This window comes from Rutidosis leptorrhynchoides, chromosome 1, assembly GCF_046630445.1.
Source record: "Rutidosis leptorrhynchoides isolate AG116_Rl617_1_P2 chromosome 1, CSIRO_AGI_Rlap_v1, whole genome shotgun sequence".
Taxonomy (NCBI): Eukaryota; Viridiplantae; Streptophyta; class Magnoliopsida; order Asterales; family Asteraceae; genus Rutidosis; species Rutidosis leptorrhynchoides.
In genome coordinates, this window is record NC_092333.1 from 343791985 (window position 1) to 343818955 (window position 26971).

A 26971-nucleotide genomic window follows, 5' to 3' on the forward strand; every position below is an offset into this window, starting at 1 on the left:
CAATATTAGAGAGAAAAAGAGAGAAGGAAATGAGAGAAAATGAAAGTAAGTAAGTGTGTGTGTAAAGTGATATGAATACAAGTAAGTAAGTAATGTAAAAAAAAGATTTTTGAACTCCCCATGCTCAAGTGAGCCGACGGTTTGAAGGGGGATCAAGAGGAAGAGAATGGTCCACTAGTTCTTGCATGGTTATGGCTTAAAAGGTGGTTAATAAAGGGTGTATGCATGGGAACATGGTGCAAGTAAATGGTAACTAGATTCTCCTTTAACTTAATCAATCTAGTTAAACTTAAATGGACTACTTACAACAATGGGCTCCTAAACTAATCCATTAAGATAAGTAGGGTGGACTTATAAGCCCAATAACACAAGTCCATGTCCAAATAAATAATAATCCAAGTAAAAGTTCATTAACACTAATGAAGGCCCAAGTAATCAACTAATAACCTTAGTTAATTAAAATGATTAATAAAAATCAATCATGAATGTAAATAATATTTGAAAATATTATTCGTGTAATGTACGCGTGTCACAAAGACGTTTCGGGGCATTTAAAAGTCAAGTATTGTAACATGTAAATGTACATAAACAATACATTCATTAAATCACAAGTATTAATAATAATTATTAATAAATAAACGTTGGAAAATCCAGGGTCGTTACAAAAACTCCTTTTCCCTTTTTTTTCGGTCGACATATACATACATACATATTTAATTTTTTTCTTTCATATATATATATATATATATATATATATATATATATATATATATATATATATATATATATATAGATCTATGTGTGTTCATGTATATATTTTATATGTTTATGAATTAACAAGTTTATAACATGAATATGAATTAAACAAAGATCAAAGATTATGTAAATAAGTTAGGGTTTATGTTATACCTTTGAAGATTCGAAGAGGATTAACAAAGAAAGATGAAACACTTGAAGATTGAAGATCAAAGCACTCTAACAACAAGAACACCTTGAAGATTCTTGAAGAACGCGGAGAACGACTTGAAGATCACTTGAAAAACCCTTGAAGGTGGTGGTGGATTTCGATGGTGGTGGTGGTGGAATTTTAGGTTTTGGCCAAAAATTAGAGAGGGAGAGAGGAGAGATTTGAGAAAGAATTTGTTGTTGTGATTTGGTACAATGAAAAGGTTTAGGTTAGGTCTCTATTTATAGGGAGGTTAGGAAAATTCTAGAATTAGGGTTAGGGTTAGATTTACTTAGGGAACAAGTTAGACTTGGAGAACAAGGCAAAGTTTGAGGAGGTGATGGGAGTTGCTTGGAGCCAAATTTGGGAGGGCTTTTTGGGCATTTCACCTATTTTTTTTTAAATTTTCGGCCCATGCATGCATGGGAGGGTTTTAGAATTTTTCACTTTAAACCTTGGACTTTAATTTAGCTTAAATAATCCCTAAACTTATTTAAGATTAATTAGTTAATTACATTAAGTTTTAGTTTATTACATCTTGTTCACAAAAGTTTATTAGCTTATTATTTTTATTAACTTATCAATTAATGTACAAAGTTAATTATTATATTTTATAATTCTTAACGCTTAACAATTATCGATTAAAGTTTAATTATTAAGTTTAATCATATTGTTGGGCATTTAATATGGAAAAATATAGAATGGAAAAATGAGGGTCGTTATAGTACCTCCCCGTTATTAGAAACTTCGTCCCAAAGTTTTCGGTAGATTCCTCATTTGCATCAGCAGTTGAGAAGAGATGGGGATATTTCCGTATCATGTGGTCTTTGTGTTCCCAGGTATATTCGGGGCCTCTACGCGAATTCCAACGGACTTTAACGATAGGTATATTGCTTTTACGCGTTTGTTTGACCTCTCCTTCCATGATTTCTATAGGTTCTTCAACGAAGTGCATTTTCTCATCAATGTGGATATCATCAAATGGAATAAAAAGTGTGTCATCAGCAAGACACTTTTTAAGATTCAAGACGTGAAACACATCATGTACTTAGCTAAGTTCAGTTGGTAGTTCTAATCGGTATGCCACGGGACCGACTCTTTGAGTGACTGTGAAAGGTCCAACATATCGTGGACTGAGTTTACTTCGTTTACTGAAACGGACAACGCCTTTCCAAGGGGATACTTTCAACATGACTTTATCTCCAACTTGGAATTCTATATCCTTTCGCTTCTTATCAAAATAGCTCTTTTGTCGGCTACGGGCAGTTTCTAATCGTTGCTTAATCTGAACGATCTTTTCGGTAGTTTCATGGATAATTTCAGGACCAGTTAAATGTTTGTCCTCGAGTTCATCCCAACACAAATTGGATCTACACTTCCGGCCATATAAAGCTTTAAAAGGTGCAGCTTTAATGCTAGAGTGATAACTGTTGTTGTAAGAAAATTCAACCAAAGGTAGATGTCTATCCCATCCTTTGCCAAAATTGATTACACAAGCACGTAGCATATCTTCCAAGGTTTGAATAGTTCATTCACTTTGACCATCAGTTTGCGGATGATAGGCTGTACTCATGTCGAGTTGAGTTCCAAGAGCAGATTGTAAAGTTTTCCAGAATCTAGAAACGAATCGACCGTCGCGATCAGAAATAATCGAGATAGGAACTCCATGACGTGAGACAATTTCTTTAATGTAAAGCTGTGATAATTTCTCCATCTTGTCAGTTTTCTTGATCGGTATGAAATGTGCAGATTTAGTAAGACAATCAACTATGACCCAAATAGTATCATTACTGTTTGAAGTCTTAGGCAACTTAGTAACGAAGTCCATAGTGATACATTCTCACTTCCACTGCGGAATATCGGGTTGTGTCAACAGACCAGAAGGCTTTTGATGTTTAGCCTTGACTTTCATACAAGTGAGATACTTACTAACATAAGTAGCAATGTCGGCTTTCATGTTAGGCCACCAGTAGAATTCCTTCACATCGTGATACATCTTACTGGAACCGGGATGAATAGAATACCTAGTCTTATGAGCTTAATCCCAGACTAGTTCACGAAGATTACCGAAGCGAGGGACCCAAATTCTGTTGCCAAATTACCGTGTACCGTTGGCTTTCACTTGGAGTTGGTTCTCAAAACCTATAGGTCCTTCACCTTCGATAAGTGTTGGTTTGATAGCTTCAAGTTGAGCTTCACAGATTCGTGATATAAGATTCGATTTGATTTTCAGATTTAAAGCACGAACACGTTTAACATTGTCTTTTCGACTAAGAGCATCGGCAACTACATTTGCCTTGCCAGGATGATATTTCAACTCACAGTGATAATCGTTCAATAGCTCGAGCCATCGGCTTTGTCTCATATTCAGCTTTTTCTGATCAAAGATGTGTTGAAGACTTTTATGGTTAGTGTACACCGTAAACTTAGTACCATATAGATAATGTCTCCATATCTTTAATGCAAATACCACGGCACCTAACTCAAGGTAGTGTGTGGTATAGTTCTCCTCATGTTTCTTCAACTGTCTAGACGCATAGGCAATAACCTTTTCATGTTGCATTAAAACACAACCAAAGCCTTGCTTTGAGGCATCACAGTAAACAACAAAGTCATCAGTACCTTCAGGTAAAGAGAGAATCGGAGCTGTGGTCAATTTCTCCTTCAGAATCTTGAAAGCAGATTCCTATTCTTCGGACCACTCAAACTTCTTCCCTTTGTGAGTTAACTTGGTAAGAGGTTTAGCAAGGAGGGGAAAATCTTTTATGAACCTTCGATAATAACCGGCAAGTCCCAAAAATTGATGAATATGCTTCGCAGTCTTTGGTATCTCCCAGTTTTGAATAGTGGTAATCTTAGCTGGATCGACATGTATTCCTTTACTATCAACAACATGTACGAGTAATTGTACGGTTTTGAGCCAAAACTTGCACTTGGAAAAATTAGCGTACAGTTGTTCCTTTCGTAAGAGTTCAAGAATCATGTGCAAATGCCGCTCATGTTCTTTCTCACTCTTGGAGTAGATCAAGATGTCGTCAATGAACATAATGACAAATTTGAAATGTCTCGTTCTTATTGATTAAAAACGTTCCATATTAATTGATTTCGTTGCGAGGTTTTGACCTCTATATGAGACGTTTTTCAAAGACTGCATTCATTTTTAAAACAAACCATAACCTTTATTTCATAAATAAAGGTTTAAAAAGCTTTACGTAGATTATCAAATAATGATAATCTAAAATATCCTGTTTACACACGACCATTACATAATGGTTTACAATACAAATATGTTACATCGAAATCAGTTTCTTAAATGCAGTTTTTACACAATATCATACAAACATGGAATCCAAATCTTGTCCTTATTTTAGTATGCAACAGCAGAAGCTCTTAGTATTCACCTGAGAATAAACATGCTTTAAACGTCAACAAAAATGTTGGTGAGTTATAGGTTTAACCTATATATATATCAAATCGTAAAATAGACCACAAGATTTCATATTTCAATACACATCCCATACATAGAGATAAAAATCATTCATATGGTGAACACCTGGTAACCGACATTAACAAGATGCATATATAAGAATATCCCCATCATTCCGGGACACCCTTCGGATATGATATAAATTTCGAAGTACTAAAGCATCCGGTACTTTGGATGGGGTTTGTTAGGCCCAATAGATCTATCTTTAGGATTCGCGTCAATTAGGGTGTCTGTTCCCTAATTCTTAGATTACCAGACTTAATAAAAAGGGGCATATTCAATTTCGATAATTCAACCATAGAATGTAGTTTCACGTACTTGTGTCTATTTTGTAAATCATTTATAAAACCTGCATGTATTCTCATCCCAAAAATATTAGATTTTAAAAGTGGGACTATAACTCACTTTCACAGATTTTTACTTCGTCGGGAAGTAAGACTTGGCCACTGGTTGATTCACGAACCTATAACAATATATACATATATATCAAAGTATGTTCAAAATATATTTACAACACTTTTAATATATTTTGATGTTTTAAGTTTATTAAGTCAGCTGTCCTCGTTAGTAACCTACAACTAGTTGTCCACAGTTAGATGTACAGAAATAAATCGATAAATATTATCTTGAATCAATCCACGACCCAGTGTATACGTATCTCAGTATTGATCACAACTCAAACTATATATATTTTGGAATCAACCTCAACCCTGTATAGCTAACTCCAACATTCACATATAGAGTGTCTATGGTTGTTCCGAAATATATATAGATGTGTCGACATGATAGGTCGAAACATTGTATACGTGTCTATGGTATCTCAAGATTACATAATATACAATACAAGTTGATTAAGTTATGGTTGGAATAGATTTGTTACCAATTTTCACGTAGCTAAAATGAGAAAAATTATCCAATCTTGTTTTACCCATAACTTCTTCATTTTAAATCCGTTTTGAGTGAATCAAATTGCTATGGTTTCATATTGAACTCTATTTTATGAATCTAAACATAAAAAGTATAGGTTTATGGTCGGAAAAATAAGTTACAAGTCGTTTTTGTAAAGGTAGTCATTTCAGTCGAAAGAACGACGTCTAGATGACCATTTTAGAAAACATACTTCCACTTTGAGTTTAACCATAATTTTTGGATATAGTTTCATGTTCATAGTAAAAATCATTTTCTCAGAATAACAACTTTTAAATCAAAGTTTATCATAGTTTTTAATTAACTAACCCAAAACAGCCCGCAGTGTTACTACGACGGCGTAAATCCGGTTTTACGGTGTTTTTCGTGTTTCCAGGTTTTAAATCATTAAGTTAGCATATAATATAGATATAGAACATGTGTTTAGTTGATTTTAAAAGTCAAGTTAGAAGGATTAACTTTTGTTTGCGAACAAGTTTAGAATTAACTAAACTATGTTCTAGTGATTACAAGTTTAAACCTTCGAATAAGATAACTTTATATATATGAATCGAATGATGTTATGAACATCATTACTACCTTAAGTTCCTTGGATAAACCTACTGGAAAAGAGAAAAATGGATCTAGCTTCAACGGATCCTTGGATGGCTCGAAGTTCTTGAAGCAGAATCATGACACGAAAACAAGTTCAAGTAAGATCATCACTTGAAATAAGATTGTTATAGTTACAGAAATTGAACCAAAGTTTGAATATGATTATTACCTTATATTAGAATGATAACCTACTGTAAGAAACAAAGATTTCTTGAGGTTGGATGATCACCTTACAAGATTGGAAGTGAGCTAGCAAACTTGAAAGTATTCTTGATTTTATGTAACTAGAACTTGTAGAATATATGAAGAACACTTAGAACTTGAAGATAGAACTTGAGAGAGATCAATTAGATGAAGAAAATTGAAGAATGAAAGTGTTTGTAGGTGTTTTTGGTCGTTGGTGTATGGATTAGATATAAAGGATATGTAATTTTGTTTTGATGTAAATAAGTCATGAATGATTACTCATATTTTTGTAATTTTATGAGATATTTCATGCTAGTTGCCAAATGATGGTTCCCACATGTGTTAGGTGACTCACATGGGCTGCTAAGAGCTGATCATTTGAGTGTATATACCAATAGTACATACATCTAAAAGCTGTGTATTGTACGAGTACGAATACGGGTGCATACGAGTAGAATTGTTGATGAAACTGAACGAGGATGTAATTGTAAGAATTTTTGTTACGTAGAAGTATTTTGATAAGTGTATTGAAGTATTTCAAAAGTGTATAAATACATATTAAAACACTACATGTATATACATTTTAACTGAGTCGTTAAGTCATCGTTAGTCGTTACATGTAAGTGTTGTTTTGAAACCTTTAGGTTAACGATCTTGTTAAATGTTGTTAACCCAATGTTTATAATATCAAATGAGATTTTAAATTATTATATTATCATGATATTATCATGTATTAATATCTCTTAATATGATATATATACATTAAATGTCTTTACAACGATAATCGTTACATATATGTCTCGTTTAAAAATCATTAAGTTAGTAGTCTTATTTTTACATATGTAGTTCATTGTAAATATACTTAATGATATGTTTACTTATCATAGTATCATGTTAATTATATATATATCCATATATATGTCATCATATAGTTTTTACAAGTTTTAACGTTCGTGAATCACCGGTCAACTTGGGTGGTCAATTGTCTATATGAAACATATTTCAATTAATCAAGTCTTAACAAGTTTGATTGCTTAACATGTTGGAAACATTTAATCATGTAAATATCAATCTCAATTAATATATATAAACATGGAAAAGTTCGGGTCACTACAAAATTTGTCAAGATACGGCTTGCAGACGCGATTCATAAGATCCATGAATACGGCAGGAGCGTTAGTTAAACCAAAAGGCATAACACAAAATTCATAGTGCCCATAACGTGTGCGAAAAGCAGTCTTAGGAATATCGGATTCGTTGACTTTGAGTTGGTGATAACCGGACCTCAAATCAATCTTTGAATAAACACTTGACCCTTGAAGTTGGTCGAATAGATCATCAATACGTGGCAACGGATAACGGTTCTTGATAGTAAGCTTGTTGAGTTCACGGTAATCAATGCACATCCTCAACGTACCATCTTTCTTCTTAACGAATAGAATAGGAGCTCCCCACGGGGATGAGCTTGGACAAATGAAACCTTTATCCAATAGTTCTTGGAGTTGGTTAAAAAGTTCCTTCATTTCGGAAGGTGCTAAACGGTATGGTGCTTTAGCAATAGGAGCAGCACCGGGAGATAAATCAATTTGGAATTCAACTTGTCGAGGAGGTGGAAGACCATGAAGATCTTCGGGAAACACATCGGGAAAGTCTTTAACCACTGGTACATCTTCAATGCACTTCTCTTTTGATTCGATCATCTTAACGTGGGCTAGAATAGCTGGATAACCTTTCATAAGGTATTTGCGAGTTTTAATACAGGAGATAATGTTGAGATTAGAACCACTCTTGTCACCTTGAATGACTAGAGTCTCTCGATTTCCCAACGGAATGTTAACGGTTTTATCAAAACACAAGATTGTAGCATGTAATGGACGTAACCAATCCATTCCAACTACCACATCAAAACTTCCGAGCTCGACCGGCAAAAGGTCTATCTTAAATTCTTTATTGGCTAGGATTAGGTTGCAGTTTTTATAGATTTTATCGACTTTCATGATCTTTCCATTAGCTACTTCTACTAATCGTTTGGATTCTAAGGGTTGAGGCTTTTCAATAAATAGGGTACAAAATTCACTAGACACGTAACTTCTGTCGGCACTCGTATCGAATAAAATAGTTGCATAACAATTATTGACAAGATACGTACCCGTGATGACCTCATCTTCGTCTTGAGCTTCAGCAGCAGTAAGAACAAACGCACGACCCTTTACAGTAGTAATATTGACTCCAGTAGCAGGATTATCTTTCTTCTTAGGACAATTTGGACTAATGTGTTCCTTCTCTCCACAAGTGTAACAAATAGGAGGAGCTTTAGCAGGAACAATAGCTTTATCCTTTGGAAGAGTCTTACACGTCTTAGCAACGTGTCCCACTTTCTTACACAACGTACAAGTAGCAGTACACCGCCCTGGGTGATGCCTTTCACAACGAATACAAAAAGGATATGTGCCTTTATAATTCGTCCTTGTACTATCCGCCGGCTTCTTACTAACATTCTGAGTCGAACCTTGATATGGCTCAAACATCTTTTTACCTTCATTACCCTTGGTGTCAACCTGCTTATTAGCCGACGCTCTTCTTCTCTTGGCCAACATCAAATTTTGTGCCAAATCACAACATCAAGAGTAACCTTCTCGGCACCAATAACATTCCCTTGAACATCTTTGGGGAGACCTTCAATATACCTTTCAATCCTTCTAGCTTCAGTAGTAAACATCTCGGGACATAGAGTAGAAAGTTCAAGAAAACGATTGGTACAGTTTTCAATATCAGTTCCCTTTACCTTGAGTTCCAAGAACTCAGCTTCAAGTTTTTGAACTTGACTTCTCGGACAGAATTTATTAACCATCATGCTTTTGAGTTAATCTCATGGGATTGCATTAGCATTGTCAATTCCCACGGACTTGGCATGAGCAGTCCACCAAGTTAAAGCATTGCCACCTAATGAGCTAGTGGCATATTTGACCCGATCATCATCCCCGTAGTTGCAAATGCGGAAGATGGACTCTAGCTTCTCGAACCATCGAACTAGTTCGACAGCCTCTTCATTTCCCTTAAAAGCGGGAGGATGGCAGTTTGTAAAGTCCTTGTAAGAACAAGGTTTCGATTGAGGATTAACATTATTAGCTTGAGCATTGACTTGGGCGGCAGCAAGCAACTGTTGCAATTGTTCGGTGGTCAATACGATGTTGTTAACAGCAGGTGCTGCTGGACGAACCATGATGTCACTACATAGAAGCGAACATAGGTTTGGTAAGGTGACAAGTTATAAGTTTGGGCAACTATAAGTATGAATAAAATAAAGCATTGATATCACATGATATTAATAGAACACTTTATATTATTAGAACGAGGCATTAAATAAGCCTTTTTAATACACGATTCGGAAACAGAAATAGTTTAAGGCATAGCCTTTACATAGATAAGGAATTGGAAAAATAGTCTAGGAAATATTAAGATTGAAGTAATCTTCATATTTCTTCTTCTCATCCTCCACCTTCTTCATAAACTCGTCAACTTTCTCGTTCCTCGCCTTTTGCTTCTCATAGAGATACTCGAGGTTGTTGACTCAATTTCTTTGCATATCCAACCAAAAATCAACATTCTCCTTGAGATGAGCAAGTGATTGCTTTCCCCAACGGGTGTTACGTTCTTCCTCATACTTCACCAACTTTATCTCTTTCTTTAACTCCGCGTATTCCTCCAATAGTTTCTTAATTCCGCGATCCTTCTCTTCCATACGAACCTCCACTCTCGCCACGTGGCGAATCAAACCTTCCAAGTTTCTATCGGTATCTTTTCACAGGCTCATGATCTCATAATTAGCATCATCATCATAAGAAGGAGATCGGGCTCTTTTCCTTGACGGGCCATCTTCGTTAAAATCGGCAGGGCGTTTCCCCTTGTCTTCAATTCTCGGGGTGGGATAGTAGTCGAGAGACTTAGGTAAAGTATTCGGACTATAGTTTGGTGAGGGAGGACCACCAAGACCATGGGCTTTGGACTCGTCTCGAAGTTGAAGAGTGTCCAACACCTACTTTGGAGGTAGGTTTAAAGCGAGCCATTTCTTCAGAAGATTTGAAGAGATTCATTTTATTTGGTTGATTAACGCTTGAGCTTGACATCCTAACATTAGGAAAGAGACTTTGATTAGAATCTTTAAGTCAAGTTTATTAAAGCATGAGTGTTAAGATTATAAGGCAATCCTAAGTGCTTCAAAGTCTAAGGCAGGAAAGGTTATAGTTTCCTAGATTGCTAGGGTACCCTAGCTAGCAAATAAGACACACATAAAGATGCAATCATGGTTCTCTATAACAGCCTGGTTATGCTCTGATACCAATCTATCACACCCCCAATTAGGGCCTGGGTGAATGTGACATTAATATCAAATAAACCAACATATTATAATATACGAGAACAATACTAAATGATAAGAATAAACTTTATTGAGTACGCAGCGTAAAAATGAATGTCGTTACAATAATGGAAATTACGATAAAGTAATTGTTTTAAATGCAAAAATAATAAATGCAATATTTCTTGATCCTAAGTCCAAGTAGCATCACATAAGCAGTAAGTAATCAAGCTTGATCAATCTGCACCTGAGAAAAACATGATAAAGTGTCAACCAAAAAAGGTTGAGTGAAGTTCATAGGTTTTAAAAAATGTTTGATCGTTGTTTTAGACCACAAGATTTAGTTTATAAAGTTGATCTCGCAGATCAAAAATTTATGCCAGTTCGTGATATTTAGACTAAATGTTCAAAGTTTGTCCCAATAACAAGTTGTGTCTGTCCTTGTCGGTTTAATTTCATTATTAAGTAATACAATGACTTGGTCAAATGTATCGGGGACGTTACTCCCGATAGGCCTACCCTCAATAATTAAGCATGCATTCAACGAGCAATTAAAAATATCACTGTAGGGACTTAGTCGGATATAGCCGGGTATAGCATAGTTTAACAGTTGATAGTTGTGTCTAAATTGTAAATAGTAAAAGCAGCATGTGTCTCACCACAAAAAGTTAAATAAGTTATGCACAAAATAAAGTGGGGCTATGAAGTTCACCTTAGTAAGTAGAGAGAGATGGTTATTGTCGTGACCCGTCCTAATCCATCTGGACGAATACATTACTTTTGGTGACATCGCGAGGTACTTGACCTCCATATGATACATTTTACAAACATTGCATTCGTTTTTAAAAGACAATCTTTCCATACATTGAAAGTTGACGGCATGCATACTATTTCATAATATATCCAATCTATAAATGACTTGATAATAATCTTGATGAACTCAACGACTCGAATGCAATGTATTTTGAAATATGTCATGACTGACTCCAAATAATATCTCTAAGATGAACAAATGCACAGCGGAAGATTTCTTTCGTACCTGAGAATAAACATGCTTTCAAGTGTCAACCAAAAGGTTGGTGAGTTCATTAATTTATCATAATAATCGTTCCCATTATTTTAATAGACCACAAGATTTTCATTTTTAGTTCTCATAAACATACGTCCCTTGAATAGAGACAAAAATATCATTCATATGGATTGAACACCTGGTAACCAACATTAACAAGATGCATATAAGAATTACCCGGCATCATTCCGAGACATCCATCGGATATGATAAAACAACATCGAAGTACTAAAGCATCCGCTACAACGGATGGGGTTTGTTAGGCCCAATAGATCTATCTTTAGGATTCGCGTCAATTAGTAGACTGGTTTACTAATTCTTAGGTTACCAAGCAAAAAGGGGCATATTCGGCTTCGATCATTCAACCATATAATGTAGTTTCGATTACTTGTGTCTATTTCGTAAAATAGTTATAAAAGCGCATGTATTCTCAGTCCCAAAAATATATATTGCAAAAGCATTTAAAAAGGGAGCAAATGAAACTCACGATACGATATTTTGTAGTAAAAATATGCATACGACGAAACTGAACAATGCAGGGTTGGCCTTAGATTCACGAACATATATTATTTGTATATATATTAACGCATATGATCGTAATCGAACAGATTTATATGTTATATCTTAAATTACGTATTATATATATTTAATTTGTGTATATATTTAAAATGATTAATTTTTATATAGTTATATCAATACATATATATATATATATATATATATATATATATATATATATTAAAAATACCTAATTTGTTAAAAATGTTAATATGATTAGTACATACTTATATGTAGTATTGCAATAAGTATATTTTTATATCAATGATAGTAACAAAGGTTGTATTCGATTATAATGATAATATTAATAATAATAATACTGATAAAAATATAAATTACAGTAATAATAATAATAATAATAATAATAATAATAATAATAATAATAATAATAATAATAATAATAATAATAATAATAAAAATGATATTTTTAATAATATTGATAATAATAATTTTTAATAAAAATAACACTTTTTTACTAAAATGATACTTTTCATAAAAAATACTAATAATAATGAAAATAAAAGAATAGAGTACAACCTTTGAAGATCAAGCTTAAAAAAATGCCATAGACCGGACTCGAACCCAGGACCTCTCGCTAATCAAACATGCTACTAACCATTGAACTTCTCGACAATTTCTATTTTGATTCATGACTTTATCATATAACTCGTATTTTCGTTTTCAAATCCAACAGAATTTTTGTATTAATTCGGCCCAAAGGAAACCAAGGCGTGGCCCGATGGAAAACATGGCCCAACAGAAAAATGAACCTTGGCCAAGCATTAAAACTTCGGCCCAACTGAAAATGGTAACCCAAATTCTTTTCTCTTATTCATTTAAAAGAAAATAATGTAAAAGAAAAACGCCACAGATCAGGATTGATCTCGTGACCTCTTGGCTAAACCAACAACGCTTTAACCCACTGATCTGCTTGCTCTTTTTTGAAATATATCAACACTTAATTATATTTAACCTTATCCCTATATCCTTCTTTTTCATTAAATTCATTTCATGATCATCCTTATTCCACATCTTCGTTCATCATCGAAATTAACATCTTCTTCGTAACATCATCATCATCATCGATAATTATCTATCAACATTTTTCATAATCCCTCATCATTATTAGCAAATAATCCCCACGGTTCACCTTCTTCCTCCTCCGTCACCATCATACATAAACATCATTATCCACATCATGGATTTAATAGAAACAAAAACGGAATAGCACTACAGTAGTAGTCTGTTTTAGCGACGAGTGAGAAAGAAAAGAGAAGGTGGTTGTTCTTTGTCGATGATTATTGTGGTGGTGGTATACTAACATGACCGAAGAGAGAGATAGATGAGAGAGATAGAGGGAGAGAAAGACAGGGATATGGTAGCGGTGGCGATTGCAAAAGTTGATGGTGGATCTCCGGTGATTGAGGGATGGTTGTATGGTGGTGATGGCCAAGGATGGTGACGGTGGGCTGTGGAGTAGAGTTGTACAAGAAACGAAAAAAAAAATAAAAAAAAATCAAGTGGGTATATATATATATATATATATATATATATATATATATATATATATATATATATATATATATATATCTCTCTCTCTCTCTCTCTCTATCTCTCGGGTGTATATGTATGTTTATGTGTTCGTGCAGTGAAGAGAACGAGAATTCATAGGTTTTAGTTTTAGGATGGTACTCGATAAACAAAAGTAAAGATAGAAGATGGATAGTTTAAGGTGCTGAGAGTAATAGAGGAAGTGTGGGTGTGTGATCATCCTCTAACAAGTATTCATATATGTATAACTATAAAGTTAATTTAATAAGTAATAATAATAATAATAATTAATATAATAATGAAAGTTGGATCACATAATGCACAGTAATCAAATGATTAATGTAACAGTTCAGCAGCCGGCTAATGGAGTTTAGTTACCGACAGTTTTCATGGACTGTGTATCGTGCGGAATCAGTGGCGGATAAAAGTGTTCAGAACATTAACTATTAAATAAAAATTACACTAATTATTCACTCCCAAACCCAAGTAAAATATGAAAAGTTTTAAAATTCAACAAATAGTTACTAAATACATTTTTAATAAGCCTATAGTTTGTAAAACTCATTTTCGGCTAACCGTTTATTTTAAAATAATATCAGTTTGAATTTAACTTGTTTAATATCAATCGGAACATCAATCAGTATTACAATTATTTAATATTTATTTTTAATATACTTTATTTGTATATTGAGATATATTTTAAATAATAATTATTATAATATCCTATTTTTTTATTTTATTAATTTTTAATAACAACATTATATAATACTTCAAATTATATTTTGAATTATTATTTATATATACATACACACATATCTATTTACACTTAATTGTTCGTGAATCGCCGAGAGCAGTCGAAGGTCAATTGAATATATGAACATCATTTCAAAATTTTCTAGACTCAACATTACAGACTTTGCTTATCGTCTCGAAATCATATAAAGATTAAGTTTAAATTTAGTCGGAAATTCCCGAGTCGTCACAGTACCTACCCGTTAAAGAAATTTCGTCCCGAAATTTGAGTGAGGTCGTCATGGCTAACAATAAAAATGTTTTCATGACAAATATGAGTTGATAAATAGATTTTTATCATCATTGAGTAATGTGGATAAAATAATTCGATTCTTCGAAGAGTGCGAATAAAGCTATCACAAAAGATTGAAATAGGAAAAGTAAAGATTCGTCTTAACTTTTGGCAGAGTTAGGGTTGAATTCCGGAATTCAATGGATTTAAAGAAAATCTTCGAAATCTAAAAGATTTGATTCTTCGGTGAGTAAGGAAATTAAGATCTCTATAATTAAATACGATGATCTGCCTCGATTACTCTGTCTGATATTTCCATTATAAATTAAACTCTTTCGTTCCATTATTCTCACCATTCTTATACTTTCTTTCTTAGTTCATACATCCAAAAGATCGTAAAAATGCTTAATCCCATTCTAATCCTTGATATTTTTCTAATTATCATTTCTGTCATCCTTTTTTTCAATCTTCCACCAGAAAGATTTGGTTACTTCTACTATTACCTTGGGATGATACTATTCTTAATTCTACCGTGTCTTTATATTGCTATTCGTATGAATATCCACGGTTTGTAACCTCCGTGTTCTTATTGGGCTTTGTATTTCCTCTTATATTTTGGAGCTCTTTGCCTTTTTATTCTCTTCTTGACCTCTAGTAAAGCAAGTAATGGTCCAGAATTCGTAAATATGGAATTTTGAATGAACTTAATGTTTTAAACAGGAAAGAACATAATAGCACGATTTGATTTGTCAAATTATCAGAATCACTGAGAATAGAACTATCAAGAATATACTTTCTTGATATGTTCAGAGGTTAAGCAAAATGAAAGAGTTATGTAACATGGCACATGATGAGGTTAAGATCTGTGGATCATCACGTTCCATTAAAAACTCAACATGACTTACTGTAATATAATCACGTTGACCAAGTGTCATTATATTATACTAACTCATGATTCAGTTGCCAACACTACTTCAAAAACACTCATAGTTCAAACTCGAAAGTTTACAGAATATAGAAACTAACAGCTTCTTATATGATGTAACACTGATAGCGCGAAGAGATTAATGACTTCAGATAAGAATAATTATGAAAATATCTTAAGAAATATGGAGGATATTTATAATGAAAGATACGATGATATCTTAGAATTTATAGTATCGATGGATGATGAAAAAAATTTGTCCGCAAGAGTTTAGAGTCAAAAGCAAGGTATTCGTTAATGGTTTCAGTAGGTACTGAATCATTTTGGATTCTTTGAAAGCAGGTTTAGTCCTTATGATTTTTCCACAGCCTCCTTCATAGTTTGCTCAATCCGTTTTCCAGTTCCAACTTTTCTGAGCTTTTCCAACATACTATTCTTTATTATCAAACCTCTGACTGTTAAGATTGTTTACAGTTTTTCCTGCTTCATACAGCTTTTTCAACATTCCGAGTATGGATTTGTAGACTGGGTACTTTTCAAAATTTCAGAATGGAAGGTCATAATTAGATAAATGTTATATGTATACATATAACTGTTGATGTAGAAACGTTGTGAGATTTTAAAATACTGATTGCTAGTTCTCGGTAATTGGTATTGTGATGACCCAGAAATTTCCGATCAAATTTAAACTTTAATCTTCATATGGTTTCGACACGATAAGCAAAATCTGTAATGTTGAGTCTCGAAAATTTTGAAACTATATTCATGTAATCAATTACCCTTCGACTATGCTCAACGATTCACGAACATTTATGTGTATACTGTTATGTATATATAATATATACTTATTAATTGAAACGTTAACAAAGTATTAGATATATAATACTTTACATAAAAGTAATTTTTTTTAATATGTTTATCGATGGAATTAAAAGATAATATCATATGATTGAATTATCAGATACATTGAATTATGATTACGAGTCTCTGTTACGAGGTCCACTTTGATTTGGAAAACATTTCCTTTTAACGATATTCGGAATAAATGATAAAGTGATCTTCGAGTAAGGACAAAGTGTCAAATAACGAGAGCTAGTCGGATTAGTGGAAACTCCTGTTTGATTTTCAATACATGCCTTACAATAATTTTCTCGTGACTATTGATAGGATTAATTAATAGTCTTTAATGATATTTTATCATGATAAGTAAATAATTGAATTAATGTTCGTCGGCAAGGTAAAACCATTTGTCATGTTAAGATGATTTTTACGTACATTTATCTATTTGAACTAATCCTACAACTCATGAATAAACTGTAAGTTAATAATTTAAAACCTGTTATGATTTATATATTATTTCACTCTCTTTAGTAAAAATGTTTTTTCGACATAATAGAACTAGTTTATTAATGTATATGTTTAAAGAACGTAAGTTGGAATATTAGTTGTTAGATATATGAATAACTTGCAATGTACATTAAAAAGTGTTCATTAAATATATATGTTATTGAATTAGTTTAGTACACGATAGTAACATTCGCTTAGTGATGCGATTGATATTTAAAAAAAAGTTAATATATAAATGAATTGTATTTAATTAAGTTTTAAATGAAAACGTTACGAATTATAATATTTTTCTGAACGATTCTAAAACGAACTTTGAAAAATAATTGGTTTTGAAAGACTTATTGTATCATTAGATAAATATTTCAAACATATATTATGTACAAATTTACAATTCTAAATATATATATATTTTAATTTAATCATAAAACGTCCTGATTTAAAATAATATATATTTTGATAAACAACGAGTCACTGATTTATATAAGTAAATGACCACAACGCTCAATTTTATAAGTTACATTTTTTATAAGATAATTTATTGATGAGTAGGTCAAATTATTAATAAGAGTACACGTCACGAAACATAAAAGGCTAGTTTTTTAAACATACGAAAGTGCGCTCAAAAAACCGAAAGTGGTACATGAGTCGAGTGACAACGTACGAGTCATTTGAACAAAAATTACATTTTTACTACGCACGTAAATATAATATAATATTTAATTAATTCTAAAGATTTCATATAATATATATTAAATAATATATACATGTGCATAAAAAAAAGTGTTGGTTGCATATGAATTGGAAATGGTGGTGGTTGGTGGCAAATTCATTTAAAGCTCGAATGTCTTTGCATTCTGATTCACTTTTCAATCTATCTTTCTTTCGATCTCATTACACACACATAAATATATATAATATAAATTATTATTATTATTATTATTATTATTATTATTATTATTATTATTATTATTATTATTATTATTATTATTATTATTATTATTATTATTATTATTATTATTATTATTGTTATTATTAAGATTATTATTATTATTATTATTATTATTATTATTATTATTAATCTTATTATTATTATTATTATTATTAGTATTATTATTGTTATTTATACATAAAACACTACGACAGGGTTCTGCTCGCGTGTTTTCAAAACGGGTTTTATGAGTGCGTTAAAGCTAAAGAAATTATGGGTTATAGCTATGGAGGTTATGGGTATGGTTCGGGGGTTTTGCTCGTGAGTCAAACTAGTGTTTATCATCTCTGTTGCGTCTACGTACTTTCCTGCAATATTGAATCTCAATATTGATACGTGAGTACTCATAACTTAACTTTTATATATTAATAGTGTATCCCTGACTAGTGCTCGAGTATTTAGGACTATGCATGCATGTATGCTTATTATTGTCGTTAAATACTTTATGATAGATCATGGATTAATTACATATGTGATTGAGATAAGGTATATGATATGCATGTCGTTGGAAAGCTGGCGAAAAACTAAAAACTTTTCATTTAGATATCGAATAGTTTCGATGAACGGATTAGAAGCTATAGTCAATTGAATTTTTGTATTATTATTAAAAATGATTATTGTTATCGTCGTTACTATCGTCGTTCTAGTTTTTATATAATAATAATTATTATTATTATTAATATTATCATCATCATCATTATTATTATTATTATTATTATTATTATTATTATTATTATTATTATTATTATTATTATTATTATTATTATTATTATTATTATTATTATTATTATTATTATTATTATTATCATCATTATTATTATTATTATTATTATTATTATTATTATTATTATTATTATTATTATTATTATTATTATTATTATTATTATTATTATTATTATTATTATTATTATTATTATCATCATTATCAATAAAAAGTATTATCATTAAAATTGTTATTTTATTATTATTACTATCGCTATTATCGTAAAAATTATAATTAGTATTATTATTATTATTATTATTATTATTATTATTATTATTATTATTATTATTATTATTATTATTATTATTATTATCATTAAAATAGTTATTTGTAATATTATCATAATTACCATTAGTATTATTATAATATTAGTAACACCTAATTATTATGATTACTATTATTATCATTAACATGAACGCGATATAAAAGACGATTTAAAAGCTATTAACAAATTGATTAGGAAATAATGAGTATGAGTATCATGATGAAATTTAAAGATATTGATTTAGATAAAATTATCATTTTTCATTATTTTTATCACTATTATTATTAAAAGTATTATTATTAATATTAAAAATATTATCTTTACAAAAATTATTATTTTTAATAGGAATATCATTGTTAATATAAAATTTCATTATTAATAAGAATTATCATATTGCTATAATACCATTTTTCATAAATATAAATATTGTTATTATTATTAGTAGGATAATAATAATTATTAATACAAAATAATACAACTTTTACTTATTATTATTATCAATGTTATTTTATCAAATAAAAATGTCATACAAATAATATAATTACCTTAATAAAACCTATCATAATATTTTTTATGATATTCAATGAACTTTATAAGTTTTATTATCTAAGATATATAAAAGTATATTTTTATAAAAAGTTTTATTTATTAATAAATGAATTATATTATTTACTCTAATAAATCTTTTAAAAATATTTAAAAATATAAAACGACGATATTTAAACTATATAATAATCATGTATAAATTTTGGAAACCATTTTGAGTCAAATTGACTTTTGTTAACTTTTGCATATTAGTCTCGAGCATTAGGATTGTGGTACACTATGACTTGACCTAAATTGTTAAACAGATATTGACCAACATATAAATATATATAATTAATATAGGTTCGTGAATCCGAGGCCAACCTTACACTTGTTCAATAATGTTATATGTATTTTTACTACGAAATACAGTATGGTGAGTTTCATTTGCTCCCTTTTTAATTGTTTTTGCATTATATATTTTTGGGCTGAGAATACATGCGCTGTTTTATAAATGTTTGACGAAATAGACATAAAAACTAATCCCATTTTTAAAACTGTTTAAATGTTTTGGGATGAATAAATGAGCTTTTTGATTTACAAAATAGTTCTGTCAAAAACTAAATTCTATGTAGAGTTGTATCAACAAATATTTTTGGTTACACCTCAGGGTGTGGAATAGAACTATAGATTACTATATACTGTTTAGCATGGATTATTATATGCTGTTTAGCATTGATTTTAAATTCTAAGCTGAGTTGTATTATTAAATATTTTTGTTACACCTCAATGTAGAATAATTTTATAAAATGTTTTATAAATCTATTGGGCCTAACGAACCCCATCCAAAGTACCAGATGCTTTAGTACTTCGATGTTGTTTATATCATGTCCGAAGGATTTCCCAGAATGATAGGGGATATTCTTATATGCATCTTGTTAATGTCGGTTACTAGGTGTTCACCATATAAATGATTTTTGTCTCTATGCATGGGACGTATATTTATGAGAAATGGAAATGAGAATCTTGTGGTCTATTAAAATGATGAAAATGATCGATTATGATAAACTAATGAACTCACCAACCTTATGGTTGACACTTTAAAGCATGTTTATTCTCAGGTTTGAAATAAATCTTCCGTTGTGCATTTGCTCATTTTAAAGATATTACTTGGAGTCATTCATGACATATTTCAAAAGATGTTGCATTCGAGTCGTTGAAGTTCATTAGAGATTATTATTAAGTAAATGACATATTAGGTCATTTATTGTTTGGATATTATGAAATGGTATGCATATCTGTCAACTTTCGATGTAATGAAAGATTGTCTTTTAAAAACGAATGCAATGTTTGTAAAAAATGTATCATATAGAGGTGAATACCTCGCAATGTAATCATGTGTTATCGTATTCGTCCTTATGGATTAGGACGGGTATTTATAGGTATGGAAATTCTCATTATAAGATGCAGATGAGTATATGATAGGGTTTCGATAAATATAATGATTTTTCGAAAAGTCAAAGATCAACGAAGTTGTTGGTAAGTTTACTGCTAATGTGGTGAGATATAAATGGTTTCCCGATAACGAAGGCGAAAAGACAACGTATATATCAAGGTTATAATAGAGTTACTCTGGAGAAAAGTTGAAGTTGACTTGCTGAAGCTGTGACAAAATTGGCTACTTTGGAAAGGGATTGCAAAGTTATTTTCGGTAATAATAACGCTAAAGGAATTAGCACAGCTACGCGTTATACGTTTACTCATTTTCGAGAGTTTTTAGGTGCATAACTATATGCATCGATCTTTTCTTCCGTAGATGAAGTGCGGTTAGTTCATCCTCTCGATTGAGGTGTTTTCAAGAAGTATGAAAGGTTTGAACGCAGATTGTAACCGTCAAAATACCAATGAGGTTTAAGATGAAATCAAGTGGCAAACTTGAAGAATTGTTTAGTTTCATATGTTATAATCAATATTTTAATTCATTTTAATTGTTCAATGTTATTAGTCCACAGTCGATACTCCACAGTTAACAGTCCAATAATTCATATATAGTTTAATATATAATATTCGAATTAATTAATACGTATCGTGACCCGTGTATATGTCTCAGACTCGATCACAACTCAAAGTATATATATTATTATAGAATCAACCTCAACCCTGTATAGCTAACTCCCGCATTACTGCATATAGAGTGTCTATAGTTATTCCAAATAATATATATAGATTCGTCGATATGATATGTCAAAACCATGTATACGTGTCCCGATATTTAAAGTGCGTAAAATAAATAACAGAAATTAAATGACGATAAATAAAATTGCGAAAATAAAAATTACGATAATAAATTGTGATAATTAAATTGCGAAAATGTAATAAAGAATTAACAGTTAGCTAGGAACAGTTAGCTAGGATTTTGTTAGCGTGAATTCTTAACAAAATTTCTCATAGTTAATTTATTTATTTCTAACAAATTTTATTTTGTCCAATGTTTTCTTCATTATGCCACTTGTTGGATTCTGATAGGTCAAAATCCAAATATGAAATTGAATGAAAATGGTTATTCTGTGATGAACGGATTCGTATATCTGTGGATGTAAATAGGATAGTAAATGACTGTTGATTTAGATTTGAAAGAATGTACAGTGTACGTATTAATGTGAAATCTAAATATTCCTCGGGTATTACCTACCCGTTAAAATATTTTTACCATTAACAGTTTGTACAAAAGAATTTTAATTACAATCTTTATGAAAACATATATACATATATATTTTCTTCAGATGTAATCATGGATTTAATGAGTTAATATGATATTAAACTCATTTGGTTTACGTTTAGAACTAGAGTATATAATCTCTAAAACATTAGAGGTTACATAACTATCATGTCGAACGAAGATAAATGAAGTAGAACGTCATGTAGAACGATGATTATTCTCGAGGTACAGAATGAGATGTTGAGGCATATGATGCTGAAACTTGGGTTGTTGGTGGTACTGTTGGTGCCAGTGATGTTGCTGACGCTGGTAAATTTTGCACCATATTCTCCAAATTTATTTTTTTCCGAGCGCAAAGTTTGTTGACTACTTCTATTATTCCGGGATGATTGTCGGTTGGAACGAGCGAATGAATAAGGTTTAAAATCTGAGATATTATGTAATCATGACGAGATATTCGAGAAATAAGGGTGAAAATGATATTTTGGACTGGTTCACTGGTAAGTGCTTCAGGTTCTTCGCCAAGAGGTGAATTTGGTTGATGGAAAGGATCGCCTTCTTCGCGTCTCCATTGATTAAGTCGTCTACGAACCCATCAGATGAATTGAGGATGGCTGATTGGTTGATTCATTCTGGTGACGCTGCTTTCGGAGCTTAGGTGAACATTCGTGTCGGAATAGCTGTCAGAATAACTATAGGAATAGCTATCGGAATCTGAGGGACTCGAACTAGTTGAGGGATTCATCTCGTATGATCAGATGAAGAATTTTCGATAAGAAATAAATTATAAGATGTAGATTAGTACCCTGCAATATATAATTTACATATGCATATATAATACTAAAATCTCATAAGTTACGGAGGAATCTACGGAAGCTATCAGGCAAAGGTAACAATAACAGATACACTAAGATATGAATTTATCTATACACTATCTATGCAATAGAGGCAGTAAGACATGTCTAGTCTAAGAATGATAAGCAGATAATTTCCTATGGATAATAAGTAGAAGATTTCCGACTAGAAATGATAAGTAAAACTTTTGACATGCAGACACGGTCGAAGTCCAGACTCACTAATGCATCTAAACAACTATCAGTTAGACACACTAATGCAAGACCTGGTTCGCTAAGACCACCGCTCTGATACCAACTATAAGGACCCGTCCTAATCCATCAGGATGAATACATTACATTTGGTTACATCGTGAGGTAATTGACCTCTATATGATACATTTTACAAACATTGCATTCGTTTTTAAAAGACAAACTTTCATTTCATCGAAAGATGATGGCATGCATACCATTTCATAATATATCCAACTATAATTGACTTAATAATAATCTTGATAAACTCAACGACTCGAATGCAACGTCTTTTGAAATATGTCATGAATGACTCCAAGTAATAGCGGAAGATTTCTTTCGTACCTGAGAATAAACATGATTTAAAGTGTCAACCAAAAGGTTGGTGAGTTCATTAGTTTATCATAATCAATCATTTCAATTATTTTAATAGACCACAAGATTTTCATTCCCATTTCTCATAAATATACGTCCCATGCATAGAGACAAAAATAATCATTCATATGGATTGAACACCGGATAATCGACTTTAACAAGATACATATAGAATATCCCCATCATTCCGGGACACCCATCGGACATGATAATTTCGAAGTACTAAAGCATTCCAAATTCCAGAATAGGGCTTGTTGGGCCCGATAGATCTATCTTTAGGATTCGCGTCAATTTGAGGGTCTGTTCCCAAATTCTTAGATTACCAGGCTAAAAGGGGCATATTCGGCTTCGATCCATTCAACCATATAATGTAGTTTCGATTACTTGTGTCTATTTCGTAAAACATTTATAAAAGCGCATGTATTCTCAGTCCTAAAAATATATATTGCAAAAGCATTTAAAAAGGGAGTAATGAAACTCACAATTCAATATTTTGTAGTAAAAATATTCATACGACGATACTGAACAATGCAGGGTTGACCTCGGATTCACGAACCTATATTATTCATATAATTATTAAAACATATACTTGTAATCAAACAAGTTTAGATATTATTATTAATTGTTATTTCAGTAACTTGTATGTTTCATTGATAACTATATTAACTATATTTATTTTATATACTTTAGATAAATAATTAGTATTTATTATGAAAATATTAATGTCCTTATGCGATATGTTTTTAAATATATTCTTATATAGCTATTTATTTGGTAAAATAATATCAATAATAATAAATAAAAATTTGTATCTTTTTATGATAATAATAATAATACTAAAAGTAATTAGATTTAGTAATGATACTGCTATTAATAATTTTGATTATAATACTAGTAATAAAAGTAATGTTAGTAATAATAATAATTTTAATGAAAAGATAATAATGATAAGATAAAAATGTTAGTTTTCATAAAAATAATATTTTAAATAATAATGGTACTTTTAATAAAAGTTATGAGTTTAATAGAAATTTTAATAGTCATATTAATAATAATACTAATATTAATGTTAAATGATAATTCTGATACTATTATTACTAATAATGATACTTTTAATAATAATGGTTACAATAATAATACTTATGATAATCATAATACTAATACTCATATTAATAATAATAATATATATTTTAGTAATAATAATAATGATAATAATATTAATTATACTAATATCTTATTTCTAATATTGGTAATAATAATAATTACTTAATAACAATCAATAATAAATAATAATAATAATAATAATAACAATAATAATAATAAATTGCCCAAGTCCGGGTTTGAACCCGTGACGTCCCGCTAACCCGATAATACCCTAAACGTCTTCGGTTCATCATCATAAATCATAACCTCACGATCATCAATAATGATCGTCAATATCTTAACCGATCGTCGTCATCATTAACTTATTATTTCGGGTATCTTTATTCATTATCATATATCATATATCATCATGCTTATCATAATATAACATGTTCCTCATCTCGATCATCATCATCGAACTCGTATCGTCTAACATTTATCATCACTATATTTTATGTATCACTTATCATCATGATCGTCTAACATCTTCATCAATATAACCTAACCTCAACATCATTGTTTATTCGATTATCATCATACTACTTCGAATATCATTATCCTTATCATCTAGTCATTCATTACTTCATTCGAATCATCATTCTTATCCTAATCTAATCGTGTATCATCACGATTATGCTTGTCATTGTTTCCACAGCCCCTCAGCAGGTTCTTGGCCCAACCAAAATAAGAACACAGCCCACTCAACTATTCGATTTTCGGCCCAAGCAAGAAACTATGTCTCGGCCCAACAGGAAATGCAAGTTTTATTTTGGCCCAACTACACTTAGCCTAAACAAAAAGTCCACTAATCTAAATGGGTCGTAACAGTCCAAATCAGCTTGGTTAGCCCGTATAACAAAAAAAAAAAACGCAACAAGTGAGTTTGTGTCTGAGTTTCAGTTATGATCAACACAACCTCATGCTATTGTTCCACGAAAAAAAATGAGCGAGTATGAATTGTTTGTCAAGTTGTCCCACTTATGAAACTTTATAATATAATACTCCTTCCCTTTTTACTTGTCTGCCACTCAATTGTAACAAGTCCCACTTGCATCTTATAACTTATTGTTTAAAAGAAACCAAAAGCAAAAGTAGGTGAATAGGATCAGTAAGTCGTTGGTTATGGGTTCGATTATTTCTTTTCTTTTTCTTCTAACAACCTAGTATGGTGGTGTTTGAGCTGGTCAGGGAGAGATAGAAAGATAGAAGGTTTCGTTTAGTAACGAAAAGAACAATAGTATTCGATCAGTTTAACAAGTGGTTTGATGTTGGTGGTGCTAGTTGTCTAACAGAAAAAGTCTAAAGTGTGATGTTGTTCGAAATAGATAGCAACAGAGGGTGTAGCATCAGTGATGATAATGATCATCAAACAGAAAATAGTTAGGCAGAAGAGTGTGATTCGATGGTGGTATGGTTATGGTTTACAATGAAACAGAAGAGCATTTAAAAGGGTTCGTGGGTGGTGGATTGTTATGATAGAGTTGTTGTGATGGAAGTGGGTTTAAGAGGATGATGGATGTGGTGGTGCTCAACCGTGATCAAAACAGAAAAATGGAAGCATTTAATGGGTGGTTCGATGGGTTGTAGCAGTAGTGAGTTATAAAACAATTATGGTTCGAAGGAAAATGAAACAGAAACCTGTTGTAGCAGTAGGAGTGGTGCTTTGGTGAACGACGGTGGTGATGTAGGTTTCAATAAAGGAGGTGATCATGGTACGTTGTTCGAATAGAAATAATAAAGAGTAACAACCAATATGGTTAAGTTGTGGTGTTGTTCATGACAAAATAGGAAGAGTGTTCGGTTTAGGTGGCGAGGTGGGAGGTTCACGGAAGTGATGACTAGTGTTTGTGGTTGCCTAAGGAAGATGGAAAAATATGGCGGCCGTAGGTGAAGAGGAAGGATCAAGAGAAATGTTAGATTTCATATCTCTTTAATCTGCATATGTATGTGTATATACACAAGAATATAAGTAATATTAAACTTATAATAAGAATATAATAATCAATTAAATATAATTCACTAAACAATCATGTGATAATTTGAGAGGAAGAAACAGTCCCGCAATCTTGAATCTAACATTATCTGCCGACGCTTTTCCCCGGATGGCTATATCGTGTACATTGATAAACAGAGAACG